At 38.5% G+C, this 24,294-nt stretch overlaps 1 protein-coding gene across 1 annotated transcript in view; it reads left to right on the forward strand.

The window, feature by feature from the left end:
* The window catches only part of TRPM3 (transient receptor potential cation channel subfamily M member 3), a 293,999-nt gene that overhangs the window by 98,218 nt on the left and 171,487 nt on the right, over positions 1–24,294 (forward strand). The window lies entirely within an intron of this gene.

The following is a 24,294-nucleotide window of genomic DNA, read 5'->3' on the forward strand; positions in this document are numbered from 1 at the left end:
TGTTGTTCTCAGCAGAAAAAAAAAAATGCTTCTTTGCCTTTTCTTGTTGCTCAGTGAGACGATGTTATTTAAAAAAAAAGCATGTCTTACTTCTAAGACCCTGATAGGACCTATACAATTTGCATCTGCTTTTTAGTCTTGATAGGTGTATATGCCAAAAAAAGATTTTATTCTTTCTCCAGTGCTTTTCTTGTGTTTGACAGCTCACAGTGTTCTAGTAGATGCCTAGTAATATCTGACACTGCTGTTTTCACAATATATTTCTTAAATATAGCATAGTCAGTTTACATTTGCAAAATATTTGATAATTTGCTTATGACTGTAAACATCTGCTGACTTCTACAATTTAAGAACAATCTGCATTCATAGAGGGAATTCTGCCTGGCAACCTTGAGCCACTGTGTCTCAAACAATTACAAAGTGTGAAATCCCATCATGAAGATGCATGCGTAAACAGGGAGGCAAACCTGTTCTGGAAGTCCAAGTGACTTGCACATAGTTTATTATAAAGTACAATACTAACACTGTAGTGCCATCTGCTGAAAAGTAGTGAGGACCCACTGGTACATGAGCAGAGTTTTCCAAATGCCTCTTTCTATCTTGGATGGTAAATCCTCACTTCCCTCATACTGCTCTGCCTGTCTACAATTATCACTATCATTTTGTCTTAACTTTTTTCTTTTTTCTTCTTACACTGAGTCTCTTTAGGGTTCTCAATCATAAAACCATTTCTGCTGCAGTGTTGTCACTTCAGTGCTGTTTATGTAGCAAACCCAGGAAAGTTAAGATACAGACTAAAAGTATTTCATACTAATCAGCCAGAAAAGTTTTTCTGTAACTTTATTGTGTTCTGAGGTCCCAAACATAGATTTAGAAGGAAATAGACAATGTAAATCAAGAGGTGGTTTCTGCTTTCAGGATCCCTGGTTTTGTTGTCTAATACCACCAGTGTGGGTTTCTTGCTTGTGTTGGTTTGATTGTGTTTTTTTTTTTTTTGTCTATGCTACATGCAAACACTATCTACCTCAAATAAAAGGTCTGCATCCATTTTTTTTCATAGCCCTTGCACTCAGGTCTCACTGCCCTTTGCAACTGGCCTCAGCTACCTCTCCTCCAAACAATATAGTTGCAGCCTGAAAGGAGAGCACACAGTGCAACTTCAGGAATGGTGGAGCAAGTCTGGGCATGGGCACTGCCCTTCTGACAGAGCAGGGGCTGCCATCTTCCCTTTGGATAGCCTCTTTGTCAGGAAGGTGACAACAACCATTACCAGTGGACAGTGGGTGGCATAGCTCTAAACATGTCTCTGAGCCATGATTCTTATTGGATTCCCAACACCTAAAGACAATGATGGCTTCAGTCCTGTGGGAGCAGCTTCAGGTCTCATTTACTCAGAGCTTTGAAAGTTGTTTTAGCAAAGGGATTCCTAGGCATTGTTCTCTATCTGTCATGTTCTCTGTCTGTCATGATTTTCAACAATATAGCTTTTTCTTAATCAGTAGCTAGAAAAGTGCTGAAAGTGGACTTTAGGTTGATAAATAATGTTGTTAAGGGCTGTAAAGAAACAGTGGAGAGAAGTATGTGCTTGTAACAAAATGCTGGGTGATACATTTAAACACTAATGAGGGAAACTGAAGGTCTTAAAAAATACGAAAAGGCAGTGCTTTTGCTACTCTTGGTCTGACACTCTTAATCTCCAGTTAGTCGTAATGGTTTGTTTCTGTCTTTATCAGTTCAAATGAATATATATGTAAGGAAAACAGCACTGCAAGTTACTATCAAAGAGGAGTACAAAGCTAGAAGTTTCAAAGCAGAGGATAAATCACAGGAAGAACATTACTATAGAAAACGATATAATATAAAAAGCATCCAAAAGGACAGTAGAAGTTACAAGTCTGATGGCCACATACATATATTCTAGGACCAGAAAACAATGTTTTATCTATTTTACTGTAATAATAATACTGATCTGAAGTTAGAAATTGTTCTTCAGTATATGGGCAAAGAGCAAGATTGTTGATAAAATGTACTAGTGACTTCTAAAGGTCTGACTGAAGACTAGAGGCACAGTAGTGCAGAAAGTCACAAACAACAGACAGTATTTATAGAGGTGGATCAATAACCATAGTGGAGATGGGTCCCTTGGGGTACTCCCTGTACATGCTGGTGCCTTATGGAAGGCCACACTCCGTGTGAAATAGCCTCTTTGTCAAAGGTGCCTTTATGGCTCAATCTGACTGGAGAATCATGCTCGCATTTCGTAGTAGTTTGCAAGTTCCAGATCTTGGTTTTAATCTGTTTTGGACTAGGAGAAATATATTTTGTTTCCATAAACATAGTAAGAACATGCTTGCATCAGCCCCCCTCATGATGGTCCTGGTTCCCGTGGTAAGCAATGCATGTTCACATCCTTTCCCTATCTAATTTGAGAGACAGGAGGTAATGAAGACAGAGGAAGCTGTGGGCCGCCTTCTCACCCGTCCCTTGGTGAATTCACATCCAGTCAGCCAGATTACAGGTCACCTATTTGTACCATTACCTGCAGAACCAGAGATTTCTTCTCACTATTTGCCAGCAAAAGTTACCAAAATATATCCATGAACCATTATAGCATTGTCTCGAAATATTTTGCCAAAATGACATGGCTAATTTTAATGGCTATGTCAGCAGATGGTCACTGTCATTTATTTTGTTTTCAGAGCCTAGTATTTTTGTGGTGCTGGTTAAAATGGCTTGTCTGCTGTTCAATTGTTTGCATTGGAATAATACTTCATTTTGCTGCTCAGGGATCCATAAAATGGGTCGTTGCAAAGAATTAGTGTCACATCAATAGGCTCCTTATCTAAACTCACAAAGTTTTTCTAACTGAGCCTTCTCAGGCAGAATGGTAAGCCCAGCTGAGTAACTTTGTCACCAGCAACTTAATAAACAAACAAGAAAAAGAGCAGTCCAAAAATCCAAACTTGATATGCTACATATCCCATTGAGCTGGAATCAATTAAATAATCAATTTAATTGAATTAAATTACCGTCCAATTAATAAAGGAAAAAAGTGGTTCCATCAGAGAAGAGACTGTCCATTTTAACTTCAGACCCTAATATTAGGGTGGCCAACTAAATTTACAAAATGCCCTCCCACTATTCAAAAGCCATAGTTTTAACAGCAGTTGAAAAGGGCTTAGGTGAGAGTGGTAGTACTTGATGGGTCAAAATGCTTATTTGTATAAAGATGTCACTTGATCAGTTTTGGTAAAATACATTTAGAAACTTTTTTAGCTAACTACGAATCTTTGATCCTTGCTTACTTTATATGCAGATACATATACTTTATTCAGTAAATTAACTGAGTCCATCTTCTAAGCATTCAGCTAGTGAAGAATTTTTTATGATGACATTTTCTTAATGAGAGAAGTGCTTGCTTGTAACTGATAAATGATGTGACTGCTTTCCAGAAGCAAGACACCTACAGAGTTTTTCTTTCTGTATTTTTTCAGTTGCCATCCTTATGTGGCTTTACTTTTCAGGGACATTATGCTTCTGACTTTGAAATCTATATTGTGCTACATGGTCAGTAAGGGACCTCTGCATCCTGATGTGAGTATATGGATAAACAAAATAAAGGGAAAGTTGTTCATTTCAATTTCATAGGTGTTTTCCAATTTTGGTTATTAGTTCTTTTTCAAGTTTTAAATTTTAGTTTGCTATGACTTGTGAACTTCTTATATCAATTCCATTTTGTTTTCTTCTCCTTTTAGTCAGCCATTTCTGATGTCTGTAAGAAAGGCTGTTTTGCTCAGGAAAGCACAGTGCTGCTGAATATTTGCTGCACAATATATAACATAACATTGGCACTGTTAGCTGTGGAAATACAACAGTTGAGATTTAAGGTATGTTCAATAATTAATGATTTTGTTCACAAGATGGCTCAAATATTTTCATCTGGCCATTATAATTCAGGAGCAAAATACTTGATTATGTTCTGAAGTACATTTCATGTTTGAAATGTTTGTGTTTATTCGTGTGCTTAGAGAAGCTTTTGGATTGATTTTCTTCTAAAAACATGTGATTCCCTATGTAGACACACAGATGTAAGTATCTAGGAACCTTGTATACTTGTGCTCCAGAAAATAATTTAGTCCTCAGTAGCAATATAGGTAACTTCAGATACTTCAGATGTCTGTTGTGAAGGGGAGGTGTTTGATCCAGGTAAATAATTTTGCTGGAACGAAAAATAGAATTTACATGCTCTGCATCTCGAAGCTGAAATGTGGTAACAAACAAGATCTACTTATGCAAACCGAATAAAGATAGCTGTGATAGAGTGAGAATAAATACGTTGTTAATTATGAAATTTTATTAATTTAGTGAACGTTGCTGTATCATCAGCTGTTCAACAAATAATTTAATTTAGGAGAGTAATAAAACTAGAATTGACTTAAACTTTCTAAGGTGGTCAAGAAACCAGTTTACATAAACAAGTGTGCATACATACACATTTTGATTAAAATACTATACACAGAATTAAATTTGGGATGTTTAGTAGGAAAAGGCAAAAGTTTAAAATTATTTTTCTATTTGGCTTCTGTCTGTCTGTCTGCTGGAATAGGAAATTTAAAATAACTAAAGAAAATGTTGCAACATCATGGGACTAGTGAGCAGCAAGATATTCCTGAGATATTATTTCTGTTTGTCCCTGCTTGTTCCCAAGTGACACCACAGTACCTGTGGCCTGAATCTCCTGCTGACTCTGAGGAGGCCAAAGAGGAACAGTAAAGAAAAAGGGGAGTGAGGCAGGCAGTATCTTAACATGCAGGTATTGCTTTGGGCCTGGGACATTGAATAATCAATGGTGGGTTCAAAGCTTTCTGATGTAGAGCAGCATAGCTGAAAACTTTTGCGAAGAGCCATTTCCTTGACTTTGCTAATCTTGATGAAATTTCAGGAGGTTGCCTAGGTCTATGTTCAAGAAAGTTGCTATCACCCTGCTGGGGAAACCTTGGCACTGTTGGATCATACAAGTCAATGGCTAGCAAGTTCAGGGTCACCCGCGGCTAAGAAAATGGCTATTGTTATGCAGGCCTTGGAGCACCAAGGAAAATTTAGGGACATCTCTACTGCCTATGCTGGAAGGACTCATGATGCCCATGTTGTTCACTGGCTTTAAAAAAGGATGCTGACACCTCCTCTCTGTGCAGTGGCAGGATCATCTGGAGAATGTGGCCACCCATGTATGTTGTGGCAATACTACATGATCCCACTGTACCTTTGGTTTGTGAGTGAATACCCAAACCATGGTGTAGCCCTGGTGCTGAAGTACCACTAGAAAACTCCCAAGACCTCCTATCAACTGTCCCCATTCTATGTGTATAAAATACTTATTTTGAACTGCGATCACTGGCACAGGAGGTTGTTGGCATTAGCTGTGGCCAGGAGCACACCACGGAGGTGTTCCTGGCTGACACACCACAGAGTGATGATGCAGGGTCAAGGAATGCAAATGCTGGAAGAAATGGCAAGATCTCTTCCAGGGTCTCCCATATAATGAACCTGAGTCTGAGGTTGTGGGCACCCAGGCAGGCAGCAGGATCTGTGGTGTGCTCATACCATAAGGTATATGAACATGAGGCAGCAGTGTGCCCAGGTGGCCAAGAAGGCCAACAGCGTCCTGGCCTGTATCAGGAATGGTGTGGCCAGCAGGAACAGGGAGGTGATTGTCCCCCTGTACTCGGCACTGGTGAGGCCATACCTTGAATACTGTGTCCAGTTTTGGGCCCCTCAATACGAGAAGGGCATTGAGGTGCTGGAGCATGTTCAGAGAAGGGCAACAAGACTGGTGAAGGGTCTGGAGCACAGGCCTTATGAGGAGCAGCTGAGGGAGCTGGGGTTGTTTAGTCTGGAGAAGAGGAGGCTGAGGGGAGACCTTCTTGGTCTCTACAACTACCTGAAAGGAGGTTGTAGTGAGGTGGGTGTTGGTCTCTTCTCCCAAGTAGTTAGCAATAGGACAAGAGGAAATGGGCTCAAGATGTGCCAGGGGAGGTTTAGGTTGGAAATTAGGAAAAATTTCTTTACGGAAAGGGTGGTCAAGAATTGGAACAGGCTTCCCAGAGAGGTGGTAGAGTCACCACCCCTGGAAGTGTTCAAAAAACGGGTAGATGTGGCACTTCGGGACATGGATTAGTCTAGTCTACCCTTGATTGGTTTAGTGTGGACTAGGTACTGTAGGTTAATGGTTGAACTGGATGATCTTAAAGGTCTTTTCCAACCTAAACAATTCTATGATTCTATGATTCTAAGGTCTGATCAAGATAACCACAGCAGGGGCACATGTCCAGATTGTGTCTATTGTCCCAGAACATCAGTTCAGGGATTTTCCTTGTCTTGAATTTTGTGGATCATTTGTCCTCTTGTTGCCTGGAATTGCTACCAGTTATCTGATCATTTATCCCTCTTTTTGCATAGTATTGCCACCAGATTACCTGCTATCAGAGAAGCCTTAGACCTTTATTTGACACCTGTTCATGAACTTTGCTGTTTCCTTGGGGTCACAGACTGCATCAAGCTGTATCTTTTAGGAGACCAAAGGGAGTGATATTGCCATCAGGAAAATATTAGGAAAAGAAAGATCAATAAAAACAATAGGATGGCGACAGATGAGTTGTGGAGATGGCAAGAGAAGGTAGAGTACCCATGTAAAGCAGGAGAATGGGCATATTTGCATGTTCATGAGATCTAGACCTTACAAGGGACTTGCGATGGTATAGATAATCATATGAAATATGAAATAACCAGTGCAGTTTAGCTTGTTATATATACACAAATCACTGCCACCTTTTTGTTGTGGCAGTGGAAGGTTTAAAGACCGTCTGTTGGCACACGCACTGTGTATTATGTCCTGGAGGACTTCATGCTGGTATAGCCTATTCATTAGCCCTGTGTCCCCACTTGGGGCTGGCACGCATTTGGAAATCACAGAAAAAGGTCTTCTCATGTAGTGTTTTCCAAAAGGAATCTATTTCATACTCACTGAAACTGGTTCACAAACCAAACTAGTGAGGGAAGTAATATGGGGATTCACTTCAGAAACTCATTACTGGTCTAAATGCTAATGTTGTCACAGTGTATGTCTCAAAACAAGGAAACTTTTGCTGTCTTTTGTATTTGATTAGTGACTTTTGAGAAGAAAATGTTTGATTGGGGTTTTGTTTGTAAAGCTAGCCTTGAATAATGCAAATTTCTAGAAAAATCAACAGTATGTTTTTAAATTTAATAATCAGCTGGTGTTTTATAGCCATTCTCCACACTAAAAGAGGCTGGAGGCTTGCTGGTTTTTAGTGAAAGTTAAGATAAAATGTGGCAATTGTAGGATTTCAAATGAATTGATGAGGCTACTGTTCCATTGGCATCATGAAGCCCCAAAGGCTGTCTCTGTTGAAATTACTAACAGCATGGGAGGAAAGTTATTTTTCCAGCTGTCATACTCTAATTTTCTTGCTTATGAACTCAAAGATCCAATACTGTTATTCATCCATCGTAATGTACTGAAATCATGTTATCTAGTGTTTGTATTTTGCTTTTCATTTCCCGAAAGTCTATGCTATGTTTTGCAGTCTCAAAAAGAAAGTAGAAAAGAGCTATTGTGAAGGAGAAATTGCATTTCCCCTCTTGTCTGCCCTGGGAGATACCGCTTTTTTAATACTCAGACAGAGGAAGAATAGGGATGCTATGACTTGGAATTGACCCACACTTAAATTCGTCAGGGTAAACTTATGTGAAAATGTGTGGTACTTAGCGTAGTGGGTCTCCACCACTCAGTCACAGTTAATTTTTTTAATAATAGTAATGCAGCTGTTTAGTGGTGTAGAAGGTGCTTAGTAAAATAAACAAATTCAGAATTTAAATTCTGCTTTAGCAGAAATTTTCCCTCTTTGCTTAAAAAAATGTAATTATTAATGACTTACTTCGAAAATGAGTATTACAAATTCCCAGTGCATCTTTTTGGCAGTGAGATAAAAGCTTGTAACTATTAGCAACACAAAATCTGCAGCTGAACTCCTTTATGCTTTCTGCAGAATGTTTGATGGGGTTTTATCTTTTGCATGATATGGTCTCTACATTGTTCTTATACTTTGGAAAAGTGGATACGAAGAGTTCCATTCATGGATCTCTTGTGAAAGTTCAAGACTCATTATTTTAAATAACTGAGGGTAAGATGAGATCCTGTAATTTGAGAGAAAAGGGAAAGACTATCACTGAGCAGAATAGTGATCACAATCCAGCTCTCATTTAGACTCTAGGATACCCTTGCCCACACCCCCCCCCCTTTTTTTTTTTTAAATGATGCTGATTTATCACATATGTATAATGGCTGTAATCCCCACAACCAAACTTGTCAGTCATTCTCTACAATAATAATGCGCTGACATTTTAAAAAGTCCGGTGATGAGTAGGATCTCATTTAAGCAACAAAGAAAACTCAGATAATTGTTTCAAGTGCAGAGCCCTGCTACACTGCAGACTATATCCAAGTCCTCCACATTGTCCAGGTTCAGTGACCTAGAAACAAGAACTCCAGTACTAACAGAGTCTTGAAATGTCAGGAGTTTCAATATGGGGAATGCAAGGGAGTAATGGCATAGAGCTTTTCACATGTAGCTTGACACATTTTGCTTCCTTTAAAGGCTCTCCAGCAAAAGATTTTTTTTTTCTTTTTTTTTCAATTCTTTCTAAGGAATCACCTAGTAAGGAGCAGCTTTATAAGGACAAACTGAAAGAAGGTATTAAAGTACAGTAAATGGGCAGTTTTGAGGTTTCATAGGTAATGATATACATTTCTCTGGTTTAAAGCCCCAGGCTTAGAGCTGGCCTTTATTCCTGGTAAGCATTGGAAGAGAAAGTTTATGAAAATTGCTGACCTGTAGTTCAGATGTCTGGACTCTACATATTCGCATGCTGTAATAAAAAGGCTGATTCAACTCACACTGATGCATCTAAGCTAGCTTTCTGCTAACTAATATGAGTGCTGAAGTTAGACCAGCACAAAGGTTAGCATGGCTTAGTGCTTGAGTGTTCGGTCAGGCTCAGTTTTGCAGCTCACACTTTAGAATCATAGAATCATAGAATGCTTTGGGTTGGAAGGGACCTTGAGAGATCATCGAGCCCAACCCCCCCTGCAGTGAGCAGGGATTGAACCTGTGAACTTGGCGTTATTAGCGCCATGTTCTAACCAACTGAGCTAACCCAGCTGGTACTTTACTTTGGTTTTAGTGATTATGTGATTATTAATACCTGAGTTTGCAAACTTTCATCTTGCTTTGTACTTCTGCCTGCTTTCAGACATTTGGCTGTGGTAACAACATACCCCTAAACTGATTCATGGTGGAGTAACCTTACACTCCTGACAACCCGTGCCTGTACCTCAATCAAAGCATTGGCCATGTATTGCTCCTTCCACCACAATCTGCCAGCAAACATTTCTGCCTTGCAAAGATCCACCATGGATGAATTTCTAAGGCTGTAATGAGTGCCACAGCCTTATGGGCTGCTCTTTATTCCAAAACATCTGGTCTTGCAGAGCTTTCTCCGTCATGTCAGGATGTTTTCTTGCTTTATCCAGAGAGGTGATGACATACAATCAGTGACCTCAGTGAGATGTATTGCGTATACTCAGCACATCCCCCAAAATAATTGTGGGCTCAAAGAAAAGAGAGAAAAAGAAAGAAAATGAGCTACATGGCCTGAAGTCTTCTTTAAATTATAGCTGTTCTTACTGTGGTACATAGTTTTCATCACATCAACAGATGAGAAGCTCTGTTTACTAGAGAAACCATTCCCTGTGATGGCATAGAAGATCTCTTATCACCCTGCAAACTATATCACACTGTAATCACATCACCAGTTATATCTATGCAGATCTGTGACAGTCACTCCAAAGCCTGAATTTTCCACACACCCTGTGCAACTGAGCCAGGATGATGAAATGGAGACACTTCACAGAGTAAGCGTCAATGAACAGAAATTAAGGAAAAACATTTGCTTCTTATGGAATCACAGAACTGGAAAGGTTAGAAGGAACCTCTGGAGATCATCTAGTCCAACCCTCCTGCTCAAGCCGGGTGAGCTACAGAAGGTTGCTTAGGTCCATGTCTAGTCAGGATTTGAATATCTCCAAGGGTGGACACTCTACAACCTCTCTGAACAACTTGTTCCACTGTTCAAACATAGTAATGTTTTTTCCTATGTTTTAATGGCATATACTGTATTTCAGTGGGTGCCTGTTGCCTCTGGTCCTGTCAGTGAGCACCACTGAAAAGAGCCCGGCTCCGTCTTCTTTGCACCCTCCCTTCAGGTGTTTATGTGCATTGATAAGATCACTCTGAGCCTTCTCTTCTAGAGGCTAAATAGTCCTAGCTCTCTCAGCCTTTCCTCATAGGAAAGATGTTCCAGTCATTTCATCATCTTAGTAGCCCTTCACTGAACTCTCTCCAGTATGTCCATGTCTCTCCTGTGCTGGGGAGACCAGCACCTCCCTCGACCTTCTGGCAACACTCCTCCTGATGCAGCCCAGGATGCTATTAGCCTTTGTTGCTGTATTGGCACATTGCTGGGTCATGTTCAACTTGATGTCCACCAGGACCCCTAGGACATTTTCCACAAAGCTGCTTTCCAGCTGGTTGACCCCCAGCCTGTGCTGGTGCCTGGAGTTTTTCTTCCCCAGCTGCAGGACTTGGCACTTCCCCTTGTTGAACTTCATAATGTTCCTGTCAGCCCATTTCTCCAGCTTGTTGAGGTCCCTCTGGATGGCAGCACAGCCATCTGGTGTATCAACATCTCCTCCCATATTTGTATTGGCTACAAATTTGCTGAGGGTGCACTTGATCCCATCATCCAGACTGTTAATGAAATTGTTAAACAATATTGGTCACAGTATTTACCCAGCTGGACTTTAAACCACCCCTTTCCTCTTTCCTTGGTAACTTCAAGTTTCTACTTCAAAGTGTTGGACTCCACAAAGATTTTCAGATGCGTAATTGGCAACATTTTTTCCATGGACAAGAATTGTTGAAAGATTTTAGTTCAACCTTCAGAAAAGTCTTTTTGTCATATTTAGGTTCTGAAGCTACTGTTTTTTCTGAAGCTGCTGATTTTTTTTTTTGTCATATTTTATAACATTATCCATAGGGGCCTTATCTCCCTAAAATTATTAAAGTTCGTATGTAAGATGATAGCTATAACTATTAAGCATCTCCTTCTCACTTTTTCTGAAGAAAATTTCTGATACCTCCCTCCTTTATGCCTATTTATTGTTCTTCTGCTGCATTTCAAAGTTTATGTGTAGATTGATGCTACCTAAAAAGTGATTCACCAGATTCACCACCCTACTTGTTGCTACCATGGCGTAGGGGATCCATTTAATGCTTGCCATAGCAAGCTTTCCTCTGTCACAGCAACTGCCCTGGGCTAATATATGCAAGGTATATGAGATGTAGCAGTGATGTAGATTGCGTGTTATTTTCAGGATAATACAATTGATAAACTCAGAATGTGGGTAGGCAAAACATATCCTAAGTTTGTTTAGCCACTTTCACCTGGAGCAATTTCAAAGATTGCATACTTTAATCTCTATTCTAGTGCAACCAATGATGTGCCTAGTTTCTGATGAGTTTTAATATCCCCTTTGTGGAGTATGTTTATGCCTCTTTCTCATGACATATCCACTCCTAGCACACCATGTGAGCAGGTTTCTATCTGACCAAGTTGCTTAGTATTGAAGAAAATTTTTTTGAAATATCAAATTGCAGAAAAGCCCTACTTACCAGTGCATATTTCTGGTATTTCATGTGGGCACATTTCATGATGTGTTTGCCATGATGTGGGACTCTGCAGTGCCTGAAGTCTCTGTGTGAAACCTTTCCTGCTACCAGTGGGATTCCCATTGTAGACTGAGCTTTTGCTATGCAGAGGTCTGTTAAAATAGCGAATGAAAAAGAGTGTATTAGTAATATTTATGCATGCCCAGGGCATAAACATTAAAGACGTACAAGGATCATACTAGAAATCCCTGAAAACTGGCTGTAACCCCAGGCCTTTGTCTAACTTAAAATCTTTTATAGTGTAAGAGAGCTGAGCTAATAGGAATCCAAGGCCAAACCATGGGATAAATGAGGGCCAGTTAGAAATAAACTGTGTGGATGGGTGTGACTGAGTGTTTGTTAAGGGGGTGAATGTCTGTAACCAGATATACAGGGACTGGCAAGAAGAAAGCAAGGTGCAATCAAAAGAAATTGAGATAGCTGAGATACATCTGAGAGAGGCTTTGGGAGACAGATTTGTGGCTCAGAACAGGCTATGGCTGTCAGCAAAGAAATCAGATTACAAGATAACATTTTTATAATAGAACATCAGTGGAAATAGATGGAAATGGAGTCCTAATATTCATTTTGGTGCTGCCAGTGCAACCTTGTGTTCCTATTCTCTACCTCTGCTTGTGTTTCCACTTACTCACTGTCTAGACTAGTCTGAGCTCTGTGTCCCTGTATTTCTATGTGAAGTGCCTGCAACAACTGGATTCTGATTTCAGACATGGTCTTATGAGTTAGCGCAATATAAATTATTGATAGTTCAATTAATATTGCATAACTAAATTCATATACTTTAGACACTACACCTCCTATCTATAAGGCTTTCAAGTAATAGTATCCCCAGCTTACTGAGAAACAAATGGAAGCAGGGAGACAAGCTGGTTTGCTCAGTGTAGCATAAGAAATCAGTCACCGAAACTGTTTCCGAGTGGCAAGTGGCACAGATGTGCTTTTCAGAAGGTACTGTTTCTTGTATGTACCTTCCTTGACAATGCTGCTTTAATTTTCATAAAGTGTAAAAAAGCTAGAAAAGATTCTTCTCCTTTTTTTCCACTCTTCTACTTTGTTGGTTCTTAAATTGCTCATTACTTTCAGGTGGGAAATAGTATCTGTAGGACCAAATATCACTGAACCATTGTCATATGCCATCTTCCGCTTTCACTGCTATATTACATATTATGATGATGAGTACAGTGTTATGTATTTTAAAGTATTATTTGAAAAGAAAAATTTTGCAGTTTTTTAAAATCATCTGAGAAAATTGGTAGTATGAGGTACACAGTTACAGGAAAATAAAACAGCTCTTATAAGTTTTTTTTCTTCCAGAATATCTCCTATTTTGGGTGTCAATTTCAGAACTAAAGGAAAATTACTGTAGATGATAGAAGGTATTATTATTAAACACTGTGTATTTATCACCCCAAATTCCAAATGCTATTTGCAAACTGTTATGTCTGTTTGGTTCTTATTGTAGAGACCAAGTAAGGAAGGCACTGAATAGTTTCAAGGCACTAGGGTTTACTAAATGCTTTCTTAAACTGTTATTTATGATGCATGTATGATTTCCTGTCATCTATTGATGTGGATATAAATGGAATCTGCAAATGGAAAGTGCAGAGGAAGACAGGTGAAGCATCCTCAGCTCACTAAGCATACTGGCAGGGAAGGAGAGAAGGAATGAGTCAAGTATATATCAAATTCTTATATACAGTTTTCAGTGCTTTTTTTTAAAAAAAAAATACTGATTAGGCAACAAAGGCAGTACAATTTTATATACAATGAGAAGGATGGGATCTTAATTTTTTCCAGTGCTATGGCCCTGGTCTTCGGAATGCTGCTAATTATTGAGGCAGGAATTATAATTTTCAGCTACAAAAGCAGGACATTATGGATTTACTCAATACAAGAGTGCCAGTGTTTCAGTAGCAACTAATGATAGACTTTGTTCGATTAGCAAATTCAAGACATGAAAGATACTTCAAGTGAACCATTTCCTGATTTTTCCGTGAGAAAGGATTTACAGAGCAAACAAGTAAAGTAGACATACAGGAGAAGATGGGGAATGTGTTTGTGCTACACAACCTGACATCAGGCAGTGAAAATCTCTTAAAAACTGTTACAGCTTAAAACTTGATGATAATAGTTTCCCCTTCTGCAGTTTAAATAATGGCTCTTACAATTTGGGGTTTTTTTCAGAAAAGATTAGTCTTGACAGAGATGCCAGTCTCTGTACCAAAATGGTGCAGGAAACTTAAAGACGAGGTGGGGAAAATCTTTGCTTGGTTTCCAGTTCCTGCTTCTACTTTTATATACTTTTTGCTGATAGAAGCCATTCAGCTTCCACTTTCTTCAACTTACAATGCAACAAGAGGGCACTTTCCTGGTGATGAAGTAAGGGAGGTTATCTGTAAGGGTCAAAGTGCTTGCAGACCTGACAATGTTTGTCAACTGTCAAATCAGGAATGATTTGCAAAAGTGTCAATGATACACTTCTATTGGAAAGTAAACTTCCTGTGAATAAAAAGGTCTGGAAGCAGAAGGTGAAATTGTCACTGAACAGGCAAGAAAATTCTTCCAGACAGCTACTGGGGATTTTTGGTTTTGTTGTTGTTGTTGTTGGGTTTTTTAATATATCCCAGAAAGAAATCTTGAGTGTTATTTCAATAGCATCAGTTCTGGGTCCTCTTTCTCTTCACCAAAAAAAATTGTCCTGGTTTCAGCTGGGATAGAGTTAATTTTCTTCCTAGGAGCTGGCATAGTGCTGTGAACTTCCAGAACACTCAAACCTCTATGCTTTCAGACTATTGGAAATGCAAGATTCTTGCCTTTGCTAAGGATGAACAAAAGTGTTTTAAGTGGTTCCTAGTAACTAAGAAATTACTTTTGTATTTAAAGGAGCGTGCAGAGTCTTTTACATTCTTTGGATCAGGAATGCACTACAAAGCATAAACTGATAATGAAGACACATCCTCTAGTCAGGGCCAAAGAGTGGGCCAATCCCTTTCTGGGTGAGATTCCTGACTACAGGTGAAATTCCTGGTGAAACTTTTGGATGTAGTTCTGGCAGACCAGTATTGACCAAGTCTGGAGCTGAGGAGAAGGTGGTCCCTGCCTGGGGGAAGCAGGTAAGCAGCCATACAGAGCAGTTGCTTTGAAGTACCAGTCCAAGAAGGAAGGGGTGCTGGTGTTGAGCTGAGCTGAGCTGAGCTGAGAGGAGGAGGGCAGTTTAGCTTCCCATATAAGAGACAACAGCAGTGGGAGCAGAGCTACCTGGGGCTTGTTTTCATCATCTAATTTTGCCAAATGGAACTAACTTGCCTCAAGCACAGCAGGATAGCAGCTTAATTGTATCAAGACTATAAATAGACTGGAACTGTGGAGGATATTCTAAATTCTGAGAGATGGATGTAGTCTAATAATAGAGTATGCTGATAATTCAACACAAAATGATACAGATGGTGAAGCCACAATTTGTGTTTACTAAATGTCTGCAGACTGCTTTAAGTTACCCTATCTTATTACAGTCTTATTTCTTCAAGTAATGAGTTCTACAAGATACTCTCAAAAGTAAGATGCCTTTACAAGCCTACCTCCTTTTTATGCAGTATGTGTACTTCATGATGTAGTGTATTTGCTGAGTTGCATCAAACCCAATTGCTATCTTTGTGCATATCCCATAAGAAATCAAGGACTACTTGTCCATGGAAATTCTGCTTAACAAACAAGTGACAGTTACCTTTTGAATTTGAAGATTTTTTTGTAATTGATCATCTTTGTTAATGCAATACTCCTCTCCTGCAATGGTAATAGAAACCCTCATGCATATGGCACTGCCTTGTGCATAAATAAGCCTCTGCCTCCCCAGTCATGTTAGGTAGGCATGAAGATTCTGAATGCATCTGCACCATCATAGAAAGGTTGGAGAAAATGTTATCAGGAGTGGATTGCCTGCTATCCTCTGCGCATCAAAAAGCATCAATAGTTGTTGTCCTAACAAAATGCTAACTGTGTATTGCCAGAAATGTGTCTACTGTGCTCACCTGGTAGGAGAGTATATTGCAATCCATGAAATAGAGCAGCAGAGCTATGATAATACGTGTTGATTGTTGTTCTTATAAAACTCATTTAATTTTTATTTAACGCCTCCCCTTTGCTCACCTTCATGTTTGTCACTGAACCTAATTATAACGAAGCTTAAAATTCCAGATTTGTCTGGAGGTTGTTTATTTTACACTCTAATCAGTTGATTGGGTTGAACACCAAATGGTCAGCTTCTATCCTTGAATGTATGACTAGCTCCCATGGGTACACCTGTGTGTGCTGTGTTTCAGTGCGTGATATGTACGCTTTGAAGGCTGAATCTAGTTCACTTGCATAATGCTGGATCACTGTAAGCCTTTTTTGAGTACTGAGCTTAGATCTTATTATTGTTCATTGTTAAAGATTGTAATTATGTTGACCAAAAACAAAAGATTTTTTTCTGAAGGGGATTACTCTAGCTGAACCCCTCTGACTCTACCTGAAACCCCATCCCTGGTGAAAACTGGTAGAAAAATGCATCACAGTAATTTTCCTATGCAAATACACTGTTCAGTTTCTCTCTGCACAATGGAACAGTCAAATGCTGCAGATGGAAAAGGTTACCTTGCCAGCAAAAGCAGAGCAAACCTACAGTTTGTTTGCTTGGCAACAATTAAAGACAAACTGGGATGGTTAAGAAGTATTACACAACTGCATAAAACAAATCTTACTACCGAAATAGTTCTCATCTCTTCCCCTTCCCAAATAAAGAGGGAGCCTGAAACAATATCTCAGTTAAAACAATCAGAGTATCCGGCTTTATTAAAGTGCAGACAAATTATGGGGAATAGCAAAGGATTAATGTAAATATACAGTGCAAATATCTAATTTGCAATTCTGAACATTTTGGTTATACACTGTAATGGAACAGAGAGCACATTATGTCTGATTTATTTTAAATTTTATAGAACAGAAAAAGGAAAGTGACAGGACAAATATGTAAAACTAATGAAAAAAATCAGCTGAATAGTACTAAACGTACATTTTCTTTCAGGGTACTTTTAACGATGTCCTTTCTCTGCTTAAAGATGAGATAGAAAAATAGTTTTTGAAATATCTGAAATTTTAGTCATAAAGAGCACCGACATATTCTTCAGAAAATTATTTATCCAGTCTAGAAATGCCCTCACCTAAAGAGACTATCCTTTCATGCAGGAAAACTAGATTGACCTAATAAGAGTCTTTAAAGATTGTTCATGAATCTTGGCTTCTGACTGAAACACTGAGCACGAGCTCTTATGCACCAAGCTACTCCAGCCATGGATTTTAAATTTATTTGACATACAACTCCCTCACCAACAGAATGTAAATGAGAAACAACCAGAGCACAAGCTGTGTTCCTTTAGCTTTTTGCTGAAAAAAACAGGCCATTGGTTTGCTTTTTTTTTGCTATTTTTTTTCACGTGTGCAAAGTTAAAACCAAGACTGTTGGTTAAAGAAGTCCTGATAAAGCAGCATACTTATTAACTTTCTTTTACATGTTATAGGAGAAACACTGCACTTCCTTCATGTGCTTCAAATAGTTGATTCTGTTTGCTGCCTAATCCCAAAACCCTGGTTCATGTTTAACTACAGTCACACAGTCACTGGTAAGAGTCTTGCCTGTGTCAGGACTGAAGGTTGAAGCTACCAAGGTCTGTATTTATAACCTTAGGAAATATCTACTGTTAAAAGCTAGTAGTTATTAACATCATGCCATAACCAGTCTGCTTTAAGGAAGGTATGTTCTCCTTCACAAAAATACTTGAAAGGAGAGAGATATGTTTATAGGTAGGTACCCTGCTTTCCAGAGTAAGGCTCCATTACTGTCATATGTGAACACTGCTCTTTTTGCTGGTTTGGCTGTCTCATCATTACATATCACCAGCATTGGTCTGACATTATTATGGACTTCCAACCCAGGCCTTCAGAGCTGCGCTTGTGTGTATGCTTGTTTTCCATGACATATGTTGGAAGCTGTTGATAGTTGAGGCAGCATCTCTGTCAGATGATGTTCATTCTTTATAGCCCTTCACATGTGATAGAATCACAGCATATTTAAATACATCTGGCCTAATGTTTTCAATATGGAAGAGCAAAGAGGTTGATATGAAAGTTGAAAATCCTGAACGGAAGCTTGGAGACAAAAAAATCCGTGTGCATTATGGATGTTGTAGAGTGGGCTTGCTGCTCAAGTCATAGTCTTACTTAGCATTCACAGCGTACTGCCAACCTCCATGCCAGTCATGAGCTACAGCTTTGTTTTCTGGCCTACTGGGTATTCAGTGAAGCGTCCTAACCCACCAGCAGTTGATGCAAAACATGACCAGGGACCACTGACTAGCGGCAGTGCTCAGCCAGGTGTGGGCTACCCGTGTTGCCAACTTAGAGGTTGACAACAAGCAGAACAGATGCAGTGTGAGAAGAGTGAAAAGAGGAGGTAGGTAAAAGCAAGTAAAGGGAAAGCAAGAGAGATGCTGGAAATTATCCAGGTAAAGAGGAAGCATGATCTATTATTATAAGGAGGGGAATGAATGAAAACCAGGATGAGGGAAAAATGTTAATAAGAAATACATTAAAGAGAAGGCTAACATGAGAATGTTACTTGATTTTAGAGTATATCAAGCAGTATCCCATTCCAGTTTCTCTAAACTGCAGAAACATGTAGTCAATGGGGAATCACCAAAACACTGGTATTTTTCAAGCTTATTGCTAGGCAGGTTGGTGTTGGGTCAGATTTAGATTTGGTAGCAATGTTTTGCCAGATCTATTCTGGAAAATCTACAGAAAGGATGCTTATTTGTTTCACTGTGTGTCTTACATTGTTATTTATTACAGTTTAATTGTTCAGCATAAATAATAGTTTTCCTATGGCATTAAATTATTCTGCTGTCTAGGAAAAGTACTTGTTTCCCTCCTTTCAAATGATGTATTTGTCTCCTGTTAAAACTAATTACTGCATTTTAAAAGCTGAAAGAATTTATAATATCGAAGACTGTGTTTATAGTTTGGTTAATGACTCTGGCAGACTGAGGCCTTAATTCAGGAAAGGATTTCTATTTGGAGAAGTATTTAGGTAAAATTGATTATATTGTTGAGGGTTAGATTTAGGAAGACATGGTTATGAACGAGTATGTATACAAAACACTCTTGTTGAATCAAGGCCTAAGAAACAGGCTTTGAGAATCATCTTTGACTCAACAGAAAATTTTTTTACTCGGAAAAACTGCAACCCCATGTGCTCTGCCAAAGATGAGACAAGAAAGTAATCTGTACATCTGCCCCCCCGCCATGTCCTGTGCATTTTCACTGGAGATGAAAACCTGTCTCAACAGGAAGACTCCAACCCAGTGTTTGTGTGATGGCTTAGCTGTGCCACACCAGGAGAAGTCAGAGCTGAAATCCCAGTTCCATAGGGCGCAGCATGGCTACAACACCCATGTATTTCAATGGGAACTGAGATCATTCAGAGTTTTCCAGACCAGAATCTCTAGGATAAAAAAGCTGTAACCGTCCAACCAATGTCCAGTATTATTTAGTGTTTACATCAACATTACATACTGCATAAAGTTGACTCTTAAATTTTGTGAGCATCATAATTACTGCTATTGGACTAGAGCAATATTCAGTTAATATTCTCACTTTTGGTTGCACAGAGCTTTCTGAATTCTGTGCCAGAGATAATTAAAGAATGGTTCAAATGGCAGTCTCTAAGGCTTTGAAAATATCTGTGGGAAATAAGCTGTTCAGTTGTTCTTTACTACCATAATGTATTAGAAGTGACATTACTAAAAATGGGCTCATCTTTCTGGTCCAGTAGACCAATTGAGGCATTCACATTTTGCAACCCATGATTGCACAATTGTTGGCATCATGTCTCCCCTTACAGTGGATTTGTGGAAAGCCCTCTAATATTATGTGAAGCCTTTTAATAACTGTCTTTCACAAGGAAAAAGCCTGTGAAGACGTTGGAGTGAATAAGAAGGATAAGCTAAGGGATGATTTTTGACCACGTATTTGAGACATACAAAAGGAAGTAATTTTCACATACTGCTTACTGTAACCAAGTTAAAGGGAAAATTGCAGTTGGTGAAAAAGAGATCAGCAGTAAAAATAAAACCACGGACTTCTAGTGGTCTTGATTTCAGTTTGGCTTAATGATTATTACCTAGATGTCTAAAATTAGCCTTCTGGAGTGACTGTTAATTTACATTTTTCTGCTTAAGACCTTTTCCTTTTATTAGACATAGTTTTGAGGGCACTCATTTAGCAAAAGGAGATCCATGATTCACTAAGATACTTAAGCATTTAACATAGCCCCATATTCAGAAATTCTGCATGTTCCTTTTTAGCTATCACGGTTTTGGTAAAAAAAAAGCTCCTGTATCTGCCTGCGCAGTAGCAAAACTATCTTTGCAAGGCTGACTGATTCAGTACTTCCAGGGTAGTTATACATCTGTTTGATCAATATCTATCTTTCATAATCCAGTTAGGTTTTCTAGAAGTGCACTCCATAATCTCCATTAATTATTACATTTTGCAGCTTTTAAAAAGAAAATCTAATATCTTCATTAGAGCTTTTCAGTTGCTGGCTGATTTTTTTCCCATTTTCTCCTAATTTTTCTTCAACTCTAACACACTTTCAATGTCTCACAAGAATTTGCTTCATTTACGGCAGAGTTTATTTTAAATAATCTTGTGATATGGGGAGAGGAAGATGAGTGTGAAAGTTAAAAGTGCTTACAACATCATCTCCACTATTTGCCTAAATTACCTAGTGCTTGTTTCTGATACAGTTCAACACAGAGGTTTCTGTTCACATGTTGGGCAATACTATTAGTCGTTCCTTCAGTGGTAAACTGTAACTCAGATCTCCAGTGAAGCTAGAAAAGCAGTAAACATGAGTTTTTGCACTCATGACAATGTATTCCACAAGCCTGAAGTCGGGACTATGTACATTAGATGAAGCATCCTGCTGTCAGTGTATTTTAAGCAAAATTGCTAATATTATTTCTCATCTTAAATTCTAACTTGCTTCTTTTTATCAGAAGGCTGGTGCTCCCACCTATAGTAAGTTTTTAAGTTTTGTGTTGAAAATTTCAACTATCAGCAAAGCAATCTGAAAGGTCACACTTTTTTTTTTTAGTGTGTAAATGACATAAGATAAATAGCAGGACTGTTATACAACATGCAGTGAGGTCATAAGGCACTGGTGATAAAATGGAGATGAGTTCTTTGCAATACATTACTGAAATTGTTCTATACATAACTGTAAAAGCATCACTAAAAGACTTTTCCTGTAAGAGATGCCTTTGTTATGATTTCAGATGAGATCTTAAAGTAGCAGATCATGTCACAGTAATTGCATTAGTGTCAGTTTTTTCCGAAAATTATTTGCAGTACAGTTCATTTATAGTAAAAGAAATTGATGTGGCCTGTGGCTTATTTGGTAAATTATTATAGGATGGAGGAGGCTGGTATAGGGAAATAGAAGGAAGCATAAAGGATTTGGTATCTATTAAAGTCTTATATGCTATTGAATTAATCTTAATGCACAGTATAAGACAACTGAACCCATTTATCTAAACTTGCATGGCTGAGCCGAAATACCAGCTATGGACAAAGCATAATGATTTCATCAAATTTGCTAGACAAAGGTAGACTGTATTAGCTCAGATTATATTACTCCATTTTCACAAAGACATCAGATGTCTTCCTTTTCCAATACGTGAGGTAGCCTCCCTGAGCTTGGCTCCTGTGACCAGCAGATACCTGCTGGGTGACAACTCCTCCTCCCTCTCACCTGCTGTCCTGGGGCAAAAGAGAGTTCCAAGCCCTGTGCATGGTCCCTGCTGGGCATGGAACAACAGGGCACAGGAACATGAGGGTCTGCCATGCACCTACATGTTGCATGGAATCAAGAAGTGAGAAACAGGACAGAAAACACTCCACACAACTGGAAAAACCCTCTTACTTCTTCTCCTGTGCTGAATTAGCTATATCAGCTGCAGAATCTCTACTAGAACGTACTGATTCTCCACAAACTTTCTATGTGAAGTCTGTGGCTTTCTAAAGGACCACCACAGAAGGAAGGCTTTGGACAACTTTTTTTTTACTTTTTTTGTTTGTTTGTTTTTTACATGCTGCTTTTAAAACGTTAAGGGAAAGAAAGCTAATTTTAAGAATACTGATGTGATTTCCAGAAAACTCCTCAATAGTCTATTTGGAATGTGTTGATTGTAGCAGAAACATACATATATAATAAGCTGAACTAAAACTTAAGAGCTAAAGCATCCCAAATATTTTGCTGCTTGAAATATTGAACCAGGTTCAGTAGAGGATTCACGTATATTTTTCATCATCCTAAACCAACGAAGTTGATTTCTGTTCCAGAAATGGTTACAGACACATTACACAAAACCCTCTTGCAGGGTTTTCCACTATTCCCTTTGGATCTTTGTGGCAATGTGTTGAAAGTATGTTAATGTATTCACTGTACATCCTGGAAGTGAGAAGCCAGCAATTATGAAACACAGGGCCAGCCTTGATACACGTAGAGTCCCAGGGGAAGAAGACATTTACCCCATCATTAAATAAGCAATGAAGGTTTAAAAATAACCTTCAGTTTTCTCCCTTGACACAAATACAAAGAGATCATTAATTTCTGACTGCAGTTAGGATAAATGTATACAGCCTTTTTTCTTTTTTTTTTTCCCAAAGCAGATTACCTGAAAGGCGCTGCACAAAGGCTGCATAAATCATTCATGTTGTAACTAGGGCCTGAAAGATTTAATACAGCAGGAAGAACATTGTAGATTTGGTTACACAGAAAATTAATTTTGCAAGATATTATGCCTGTCTGGGCAAACAGTTGTCTCTTGTGTATTTTGGATCAAATTCACCTTTGATGTAAGCACACACATCTCACTTCAGTCAACAGAGATTGAAACTGAATTTGACTCACTATGTTTAGATCAAGATGCCAGTCATTTATACATTTAGTCGCAAAAGAAAACCTGTGATTTCAGTCTTTTGATTGACGTTAATTGCAAATCTGTGTTTGTTCTGGAAACTGGAGTTAGCAGTAACAAACCTCTCCATGTTTTCTAATTACCAGTGAATTGATATCTAAGGGTTTTTAAAATTTTCATATTGCGCTTAGATTCAAATCATTATATGAAATATTTGTAAAATTTAGTGAAATGGATAACTAGTACAAGAGAACAAATATTAGATGTTTAACCTAGTTGAAGCTATAGCCTGAAACTGTCATGACTAATTACTAAATATGAATTTCATATTTAGTTTCAAGCTTAAAGAAACTGAAATACGCCTGAAATGAAGAAATGGTAGAATCTTGCCTTCATTGTGCATTGAAATCTATGCCAATTAGTGTTTTGGGAATACAAAGTTGGATCATCTATGGTTAAATATGTATGCAATAAATATGCAAAACCACCAAAATTTCATGGCATTCACAAGCATACTCTGTGCTGCCATATAGGTAATTGTCTGGCAATGATTTCCTACTAGGAAAGCCTTTCTCAGGATTGTAACTAAGTATTTGTTGGTGAGAATGAAGTCAGTGATAGATTTTTCTATGTTTGGAGATGCTATATGCCTTGAAGACTTTGTACTAAATGTACTCATCTCATCACCTTCCATGCCACTCGTACCTGTATTGTTGCATTTTACAGTCCTTCAAAATCTCAGGACCATAGATGTTTACTTAAAATAGTGCTTCTCAAGCTGTGGGTTATAGACTTGAAAGAGTTGTGGAAACTTCAGTGAAGGTCATGTTGGTCCAAGTCTTAAGAAAAGTCCTTTAAGATATAGATTAAGTAACTTCTGTGTTGACTTATTGCTAACAGCAGTTGAGCTCCTCCAAGGACAATAATAAAAAGTTACATTATTGGTTGCAAATGCTTGAGATACTTAGGGAGTCGATAGCTACCTTTAATTTCTGACAGCGACTCAGCTCTGTAATGTAGAGTTGTGTGTGTATCAACACCTGCAGATAGTAATCACAGCCTTGATCTTCCTCCACTCTGGGCTGTAAATACCCCATATAAAATTTAACCACAAACTCTTTGCCTGTTGAAGTCGATAACAAGATGCTCTCCCTGATGACATGATCAACTAATTATATTAAACAGCAACAGCCATTACAAAGGTATGCAAAATGTGCCTTCTGAATATTGACAAAATATTTCAAGGTGAAACAACATACTTTGTATTAATAAGCCCAGCTAGTAAAATTTTTTAAATTTACATCAGATACACGATCCTTCACTTTTGAAAAAGTTTGGGGGTTTTATCTTTTTTTTTTTTTCCTAATAATGTGCGTGTTTTTTTCTAAAGGAATAAATCCCTAAGT

This window comes from Pelecanus crispus, chromosome Z (genome assembly GCF_030463565.1).
Source record: "Pelecanus crispus isolate bPelCri1 chromosome Z, bPelCri1.pri, whole genome shotgun sequence".
Lineage (NCBI taxonomy): Eukaryota > Metazoa > Chordata > Aves > Pelecaniformes > Pelecanidae > Pelecanus > Pelecanus crispus.